The sequence below is a fragment of the Mus caroli genome, chromosome 13, assembly GCF_900094665.2.
Source record: "Mus caroli chromosome 13, CAROLI_EIJ_v1.1, whole genome shotgun sequence".
NCBI lineage: Eukaryota > Metazoa > Chordata > Mammalia > Rodentia > Muridae > Mus > Mus caroli.
In genome coordinates this window covers 42,229,353-42,238,235 of record NC_034582.1, presented here as the reverse complement: position 1 = coordinate 42,238,235, position 8,883 = coordinate 42,229,353, and positions in this window count along the sequence as shown.

Below are 8,883 nucleotides of genomic sequence, written 5' to 3'. Positions count from 1 at the left end.
GGACAAAGCTCTGAGTGGATCCATCCAAAGGCAATGCTTGTCCTGGTGCTTTGTGTGTGTGCTCTTTGTGGTCTAGACATGATACGTGTTTTTCATTTCCATCATTAGAATCTGGAGTGCGTGTGTAGATATGAATGTGTTCATATGTTCATGTTTCTATATGGAAATGTTTGTGCACATGTATGTATGTGCATGTGGGGGTCAGAGGTCAACCTCTGGTGTCCTCATTTTTGTTTTTTTTTTTGTGTTATTTTTGAGACAGGGTCTCTCACTTTTACCTGGAGTTGGGTCAGTTGGTTGGCTAGTGAACCACAGGGACCTGCCTAGCCCTGCCTCTGGAGCACTGGAATTACAAACATAGACCACCATTCCTGGCTTTTCTAAAAGCATTCTTGGCATCAAAGTCAGGTGTTCACGCTTGTATGGCAAGCTTCTTACTGGCTATCTCCCCAGGATCTAGAGTCACTATTAGTCTTCTCTTGCCCTATCATAGATTACCATACATTTATTAACTTAAAATAGCATGTTCATTGTCTCTCAGCTCGAAGTCCAGGATGGTCCACATCCACACTATCTCCTCAGGTCCTCATGAGGCCACTGGAATCAAGAGGTGGCTGGGCTGAGTTCTTGACTCAAGCCTGAGCTGGACTGAGGAAGGATTCACTTCCAACTTCTTTTACGTTGTTGGCTGAGACAATAAAGGAGCTGGGTTTCTAGTTGCCATAGGAACAAGGTGCCCATGTCCTCCGTGGCTGTTGGCTGAGGACTACTTACCTACAGGTCCTTGGCTTGTGGCCACCTCTGACTTCAAAGCCAGCAGTGAAGAAACTTCCTGCTGTTAAATTGTTCTTGTGTTTCTCTCTCTCTCTCTCTCTCTCTCTCTCTCTCTCTCTCTCTCTCTCTCTGTCTCTCTGTGTGTCTCTCTCATCTCTCTGCTCTAAAAATAAGCCTGTAGTTTTGATACGGACCATGTGAGTACATTCAAGCTCTCTCAGATAACATCCTTTCTTAAAGGCACATGGATCTCCTGCATTACCTGCATCACCTGCTCATTGAGGTGCACAGAGCACCGAATTCAAAGTCGTGAAGCATACTGTGTGTATGTGCCAAGGACCAGGATTCTCAGGCAACATGCTAAAATCTGCCTACCACAGATTCTGAATCCCTTGAGGGCCGGAAGTGGATAGAGAAGGTTCTAGAACCTAGCACGGTGCCTTGCCCATTGAGAGCTTAACCAAGATGGTTGATCTGGAGAACACATCTCTGCCACTTTATTTCAAATGGTCCCTCGCTCCTGCCACTCGACGTCCCCTCACTTTTTCTATTTTCAGCACCCATCACAAGCTGTCAAGTTACATATGTAGATTGTCCTTCCCCAGATGCATGGAATTGGAAATGCTACAGGTTCAAGCCCGTCATATTTGTATGTGTAGAACTGGGTATCTTGCCTATGACCCAAGGCTAGGTGCGGAATGTACAAACCACATATGTTTTATAGAAATGAAAGGCAACTAACTGCGTGGGCCACAAAATAAAACTTCATGGTGTGGCATCATCACTGTGGCGTAATGTTGATAGATCACAACATTTTGGATTTCCAATTATTATAAATATATATATATATATATATACATATGATATATCATATACTATATCATATATACACTTGCTGGCCTGGTAGAAATATTCATAAGGAGCTTGACTTCATCAGCTGTAATAATCCTATTCACACTCACCACAGAGCGCTCCTGAAAGCGCTCTTCCAAATCACAAAATGTGTCTGCTGAGTGAGAGAAGATATTTTTTTCTCCATGGAAACAGCCATTTGCCTGCTGTCCAACGCCCCGAGAAACTATGAGGATGGACACTGTTGTGATTTTCTGTGAACATGAATGAGGAAAATTAAAAATAAAAGGCACAAGCTGAAGCCATTTTCCTTAGTCATTCAACAAACTCTGCCCAAGTCACGGCCAATGTTACTCAGATGCCAGCCATCAAATAACCAAACCAGCAGCGCCACTACTGTCTATTTTTCACCACTGCTTTTGCCAACACATCTTGGGTGTCTCATCTGCCATCTTGCCTGAGAAAGACCATTCTCACGCTGGCTGTGGATCCAGTGTTTGCCTCACAACCTTCTGAGACTTCCTCCTGTCAGTCACCCTTAATGGTCATCTGCTCCACGTGGAGGGATTCACCGTGACACTCTTATTTTTTCCTTGATGCACACTGATTTTCACTGTTACAATCCTAAAGCAGGTAGGCCTCAGGTAGGCCAGGCTGGCTTCATGTTTACTATATAGCTGAGGCTGGTTTTGAACTCCTCCTCCTGTCTCCACCGCCCAAGTTCTGGAATGATAAGTGTATATCCCTACGTCCAGCTTTGCTTATGACGTCCATGCTAGAGTATCCTTTCAGTAGACCTCAAGGGAATTAGTGGTTGCTCAAGAAACTAGAGATTTATTTCATACTTAAAACACATTTGTCACACTGGATATAGCTTAGGAGTTGGGCACTACCCTAGTATACGCAAAGCTCTGGCTTCCATCTCCAATACCAGAGAGATTATGTTTCTGTATATTTACTATTGCTTTTGTTATAGGGGTTATGGAGTTGGAATTGGGACAAATGAGTCACTGGTCACACTGAGCTCCTTATTATTCGTGCCTATTGGGTTACACCGACCCTGACGTGTAGTTGTCACCCCAGAACTAGATGAGTATTTGGTACTGAGTTGTGTGTGTGTCCTAAGTTAGTATGTTGTAGTCCTAATTCCTAACACCTCACACACCTGTTCTCTTTGGAAATAGTCTCTGAAGTTGAAATTGACTGAAAACAAGGTCATTTGGGCAGGCCCTCATTCAATAAGATGAAGTCCTTACATGGAGTGCAAAATGCACACAGAGAAGTGACTGAAAGAACGCACAGGGAGAGGTCAGCCATCTGCAGTCCAGGAAAGAGGCTTCACAAGAAACCAGCACTTTGGACACCTTGACCTGAAATGTCCAGCTGCCAGAACCACGAGGCACTGGCTCTGTGCTGAAGCTAAGGTGCCTGTGGCACTCAGACTTGGCAGGACAATGGGCAAATGCACTGAGCAGAGACCTATTTGGAGAAGGTGGGAAGGGGAGGAATGGGGATAGGGGAAGCAGTGGTGGAGGGTAACCCAGCCACAGTGCAGGCAGGACTTGTGGGGAGACACAGAGGATAGGGTAGGGTGACTTCAGGCTGTAGCATGTGTCTGACAGCCCCTGAGAAGAACGGTGCTTGTTAGAGAAGCCCCTGCCTCCAACATCCTGGTCACACTCAGAAAAGGATGGACATGGACACAGCAACAGACCTCCCTACAGGCTGGGATGACAGCCACTCACTCTCCCAACACAGCAACAGACCGCTCACTCTCTGGAAGTGTGTTCGGCTGACAAGGACCCAGGCAGCTCATCTCTGTGGTCATACAGGTGAGAGTCAGAGAACCTGCCTCAGGCTTTTTCCTCCCTAGGACCTCTTCTCTTCCCTGACTTCCACAGAACTTCTGCTTATTGAAAATCCTCAGGAACCCAGCATGGGCCGAAGGGTCATAGGCCATTAGGCTTCCCATGAGGCAGGGAAACCTTACCTGGCTGGGCTTGATGAAATGTGCCTGTAATCCAGCATTTGAGGCGACAAGCGGAAGACCAACATGGGATCTGTAGCTATAGGTCAGTCTGGGATGCATAGCAAACCCTGTCTCAAATACCAACAGTGCAAAGCAATAAATAAAACAGAGCTACAGACAACCCTATACCAAGAAAGACTTGAAAAACAGCTTTGCGAGTGTATCAACCTTTGTTGGCATCCTTGTCTTGATTCTTGGTGCCCACTGCTGTGGACTTCTTCAAGAGAATCATAAAAACATGTTACATCACACACACACACACACACACACACACACACACCATTGTACAAATAATGCATATGTACATTTGACTCCTGTATGGTGGTCCACACCTGCAATTCCAGCGCTCAGGAAGCCGAGGCCAGAGAATTGTAAGGTTTACGTCCAGCCTGAACTATATTCCGAGACAGAGTCTCAAAAATAACAATAAAACCAGACAGGGTGATACACACCTTTAGTCTTAGCACTCAAAAGAGAGTGGCAGGTGGAACTCTGTGAGTTCGAGGCCAACCTGGTCTATGTAGCAAGTTCCAGGCTTGCTCTGATTATGGTAATGAGACCTTGTCAAAAACCAAAACCAAACCCCAAATCCCCAAGCCCCAACAAACTACAAGCAGCATAAAGTTAAAAAACAAACAGGCATAAAGTTAGAAGCCCCCAAAACCCACCACACAAAAATAGTATAAATTCCTAACCTAGGCGCTACTTTGAGAAACACTCTCTCTCTTGGAGAGAGGCTGGAAACCCCAGCCCAGCATCCGGGTTCTCGCCCCATCCTTGGCTCTGTCTCATCCTTCTGCTCCTGCCTGCCTCTTCTTCCATGTCATGATCTCTCACCTTTATACATAACCATTTCCCTTCTACAGTGCTCTTCCAGGTGCCCGTCTTGCTGACTGGCTCCTATTCATGCCAGGTCAGTGGTGACCTAGCTCATCTTCCATGGAGGGATGGAGGTTGGGTTCTGGTTGAAAGTCTTACCAGCTCTTGTGGTCTCATCTCCTTTGGGCGGCTGCCTTCAGAACCATCTTCCATGGGCTGTACTTTCGGTTTGCATAGCTAGCTACATTCCTACTCCCGGCAGGAATGTTTGTTTTGCTTCTGATTGTCACCCTGGTAACTACCATAGGAACTCAGTCTCAGCACTCATGGCACATTCCGCTGAGTCTGGTGGGTGAATGGGGATGTCTCATGGACTCTATGTGTAAAAGGCCCCTAAACATTTTCAATGTGCAGGTAAAAATGTACTAAATAGTTACAATGAGGGCAGGTGAGATGGCTCAGCGGTTAAGAGCACTGGCTGTTCTTCCAGAGGTCCCAAGTTCAATTCCCAGCAATCACATGGTGCCTCATGACTGTCTATAAAGGGATATAATGCCCTCTCCTGGCCTGCAGGTGTACACGCACACAGAGCATGCGTATCTTAAACAAACAAACAAACAAACAAACAAATAGTTACAGTGTGCTGTGGTTTCTGCTAGCCTGTGTATACATCTCACTCAGAGAAACATTATGTTGAATTATTTCCTAGCAGAGGGTATGTGCCTTTTAAAATGTATTGTTTGTTGCACATGAATAGATGAACCACAACACAACCAACTGGGAGGTAGAGCTGAGAAAATGGTTCCGTGTAAGTGCACAGCCAGACTGTGTGTCATCACCCAGAACTCCTTGCCATGACCCATTTTAGTAACGTCAGAAGCTGAGATTAGCATTTAAGTCCGAGTTTCACATTACTGTAACAGAGTAGCCAAGGCTGAGCAATTTATAAAGGATAAAGGTTTCTTCTTCACAGTCCTGGTGGCTGGGAAGTTGAGGGTTAGGTGGGACCCACAGTTGTTGAGCCTTGCTTGCATGTCATTCTATGGGAAGAGGTGTGGGAGGAGACCTGGAGGAGAGGAAGCCAGGGCCAGGGAAGAAGAAGAGGAGAAGAGAGAAGAGATGATAGAAGAGAGAGGGTGCAAAGGGATGCAGGAAAGAGAAGGGAAGAAGAGAAGAGGGAGAGACACACAGAGAGGATGAGAGGTGCAGCTTGTGAGGCCAAGGACATGGCCAGCAGGGAAAGGTGCTTGCCCACAAGCCTCATGACCAGGGTTCGGTCCTTGGAGCCCACAGGACAGAAGGGGACAATCTCTCTCTCTCTCCCTCTCTCTCCCTCTCTCCCTCTCTCCCTCTCTCCCTCTCTCCCTCTCTCCCTCTCTCCCTCTCTCCCTCTCTCCCTCTCTCCCTCTCTCCCTCTCTCCCTCTCTCCCTCTCCCTCTCTCTTTGCCTCTCTCCCCCCCCTGCCTCTCTCTTTCTTTCTCTCTGTCTCTCTCATGCACACACACAGACACACACACACCAGATTTTTTTTTTTTTTGTGGTAGCTTTTTTACTATTGCCTTCACTCATATAGAATCACAATTTGAGGAAGAGGAAAAAAAAAGACTTAACTAAAAATAGCTAAAGGAGTGTTTACAAGATGTATTTCATCCTCGTGGGTAGATGGCTGAGGGTTGAGGCAAGTGCCCCAAATTCCTGCAGGGGCATCTAGAGAACAGACATTTGGGGATTCTTTTTGCTTACATGTTGTCATTTCTTGGTACTAACTTGGTGGGATATCCAGCCCTGGGCTGGGACACTGGTGACAGTAGGGACAGCAGCATGACACAGGGCCTTGTGGGAGCTTTGGGTAAGCACAGACCAGTACGGGTACATCTGTCTACACAGCATCCTCATTAGAGACCCAGTGGGGTGCTTGTCTCACACAACCCTTGCTTTAGTTTGTTAGAGGAAAGAAGTCCAGAGTGTGCCAACAGAAAAATATTGACCGGTCGATCAGTTGGTCAGGTTATTTCTGCGGAGTGAAGATTTAAGATGGGCTTGCATGACAAAGACTTTGTTTCTACAAGGCAAAGATAAGAGTCACAGAAATAATATTCAGGTTATCAACAATTGGCAACTGTTCGGTTATCTGCAAGTGAGTCCAGCGAGCCTTCATTTATTTAATTAATTGAGCAACTAGTAATTAAAAGTGTTAACCTACCCTATCTTGAAAAACAACAACAACAACAAAAAAAAAAACCAAAAAACGTGTTAACCTATAAGGTGTGTTTGAAGTTAGAGGGCTGGGGACATGGCTCGGAGAGTAAACTCCATGTACACAGGGACCTAAGTTAGATCCTCAACACCCACACAAGAAGGTCAGGTGGCCTACGCCTGTAATCCAGGCCTAGGGGAGGTGGAGGCAGCAGGATCACAGGGCTTGATGGCGAGCCAGCCTCGGTGACATGGTGAGCTCCAGGTTCAGTGATGGACCCTGTCTCAAAAACCAAGGTGGAGAGGGACTGAGGAAGACAGCTGTTGCCATCTTCTCCAGCTCCTCACCCCGCCCCGCCCCGCCCCGCGCATGCATATACACATCCCATACATATATAACACTTGTGTCCATTTGAATAACAATGTCCCCCATAGGCTCATACATTTGCATGCTTAGTCATCAGGTGTAGCGCCACTTGACAGTGATGAGGATGTGTGGCCTAACAAGGAGGAAGTGTGTCACTGAGCTACCTCTTCACCACCACGTCTGCTGAGTGCCACCACAATGCTACTGACCAAACCTCTGACACTGTAAGCAAGCCCCAATGAAATGCTTTCTTTTATGAGAGTTGCCACGGTCATGGTGTATCCTCACAGCCATAGAACATTGGCTAAGATGATGTTAAATAAATAAACTAAGGGTTTGAGAGATGGCTCGGTGGTTAAGAGCACTGACTGCTCTTCCAGAGGTCCTGAGTTCAATCCCCAGCAACCACATGGTGGCTCACAACCATCTGTAATGGGATCTGATGCCCTCTTCTGGTGTATCTGAAGAGCTACGGTGTACTCATATAAATAAAAGGACATCTTATTAAAAAAATAAAATAAATAAGCTAGGACCAGGGATATAGATCAATAGTAGAGTGTTTGCCTAGAGTGTGCAAGGTCATGATTTCAATCCTTTGCATAATTGTGATGATGAAGTAGAAAGAGGAGGAAGAAGAGGAGGAGGAAGACAGAGAGGAGGAGGAAGAGGGAGAGGAGGAGGAAGAGGGTGAGGAAGAGGAAGAGGGAGAGGAGGAGGAGGAAAAAGAAAGAGGAGGAAGAGGAAGAGGAGGAGGAGAAAACAGAAGAAGAGAAGGGAGAGGAGGAGGAGGAGGAAAAGAATGGAGAGGAGGAGGAGAAAGAGAGGAAGAAGAAGAAAAGAAAGGAGGGAGAGAGGAGAGAAAAAGAAGGAGGGGAGTTGATGGAATGGCCTGCAATTCTAACTAGAATGAGGACTTTTTTCCAACAAGGTCTGGAGAAGGTATGTGGGGAGGATGAGTAGGAATCCAGGAGAGAGTCATTCCGGGCAGAGAAATGAGACTTGAAGGCTCCACAGGGAGACAAGACGGGAGGGCTGTTGGGATGGACAGGAGAGTGGGGAAGTAGGGAGTCCTATAAACCCTTGTTTCATCCTGGGAATGCTGCCAGGTCCTCAACCCTGTGCCTCTCGTGGAACTTACTGACTGTTGATGCCCTTAAGATGTCAGCTGGACCACCCACCCCCTGTACCTAAGGGAGCAACTGCCTATTCGACCATGTGTCCACAAACAGAACCCAGGGACAGACATGATGAGTTTCTAACCTCCAACTCAGCACTGGGAGGTGCACTGCCTCTGAGGTGGACAGGCAAGGCTTCCTGGGACATTGGGATGTGATGAAAGGAGCCTGTATTCAGAGAGCCTTGTGTGAGAAGGCACATATGATGAGCCCACAGTAAGGGCTGGAACCAACTCGAGAGCTGGGGGTGGGGAGCAGAGGGGAGCCTGAGTTGCTGTCTCCTTTGTGTTCCCCCCAGGAAGCTGCACAAGGCTCTTCTAGGGAGTTTGAGTCACACAGAAAGCACAGAAACCCTCAGGCTTTTTGAGGTCAGAATTTAGCCATTCTCTATATAGCCTGCGACAGGTTTTCCTGGTTAACGCTAACTGATATGATAATTGGCTTTGCTCTTTGCTTATTTATCTGTTCTAGACAACTGAGCTGCTATAATGTCGTAATAAGAAGCACGAATATTCAAATATCTCCAAGAGTATGACTTATTCCCTGAAGTGCTTATTCTGACTCTGGCTCCCTCCCTCCTGCCTTGCCTTGCCTTGCCTTGCCTTGCCTTGCCTTGCCTTGCCTTGCCTTGCCTTGCCTTGCCTTGCCTTGCCTTGCCTTGCCTTGCCTTG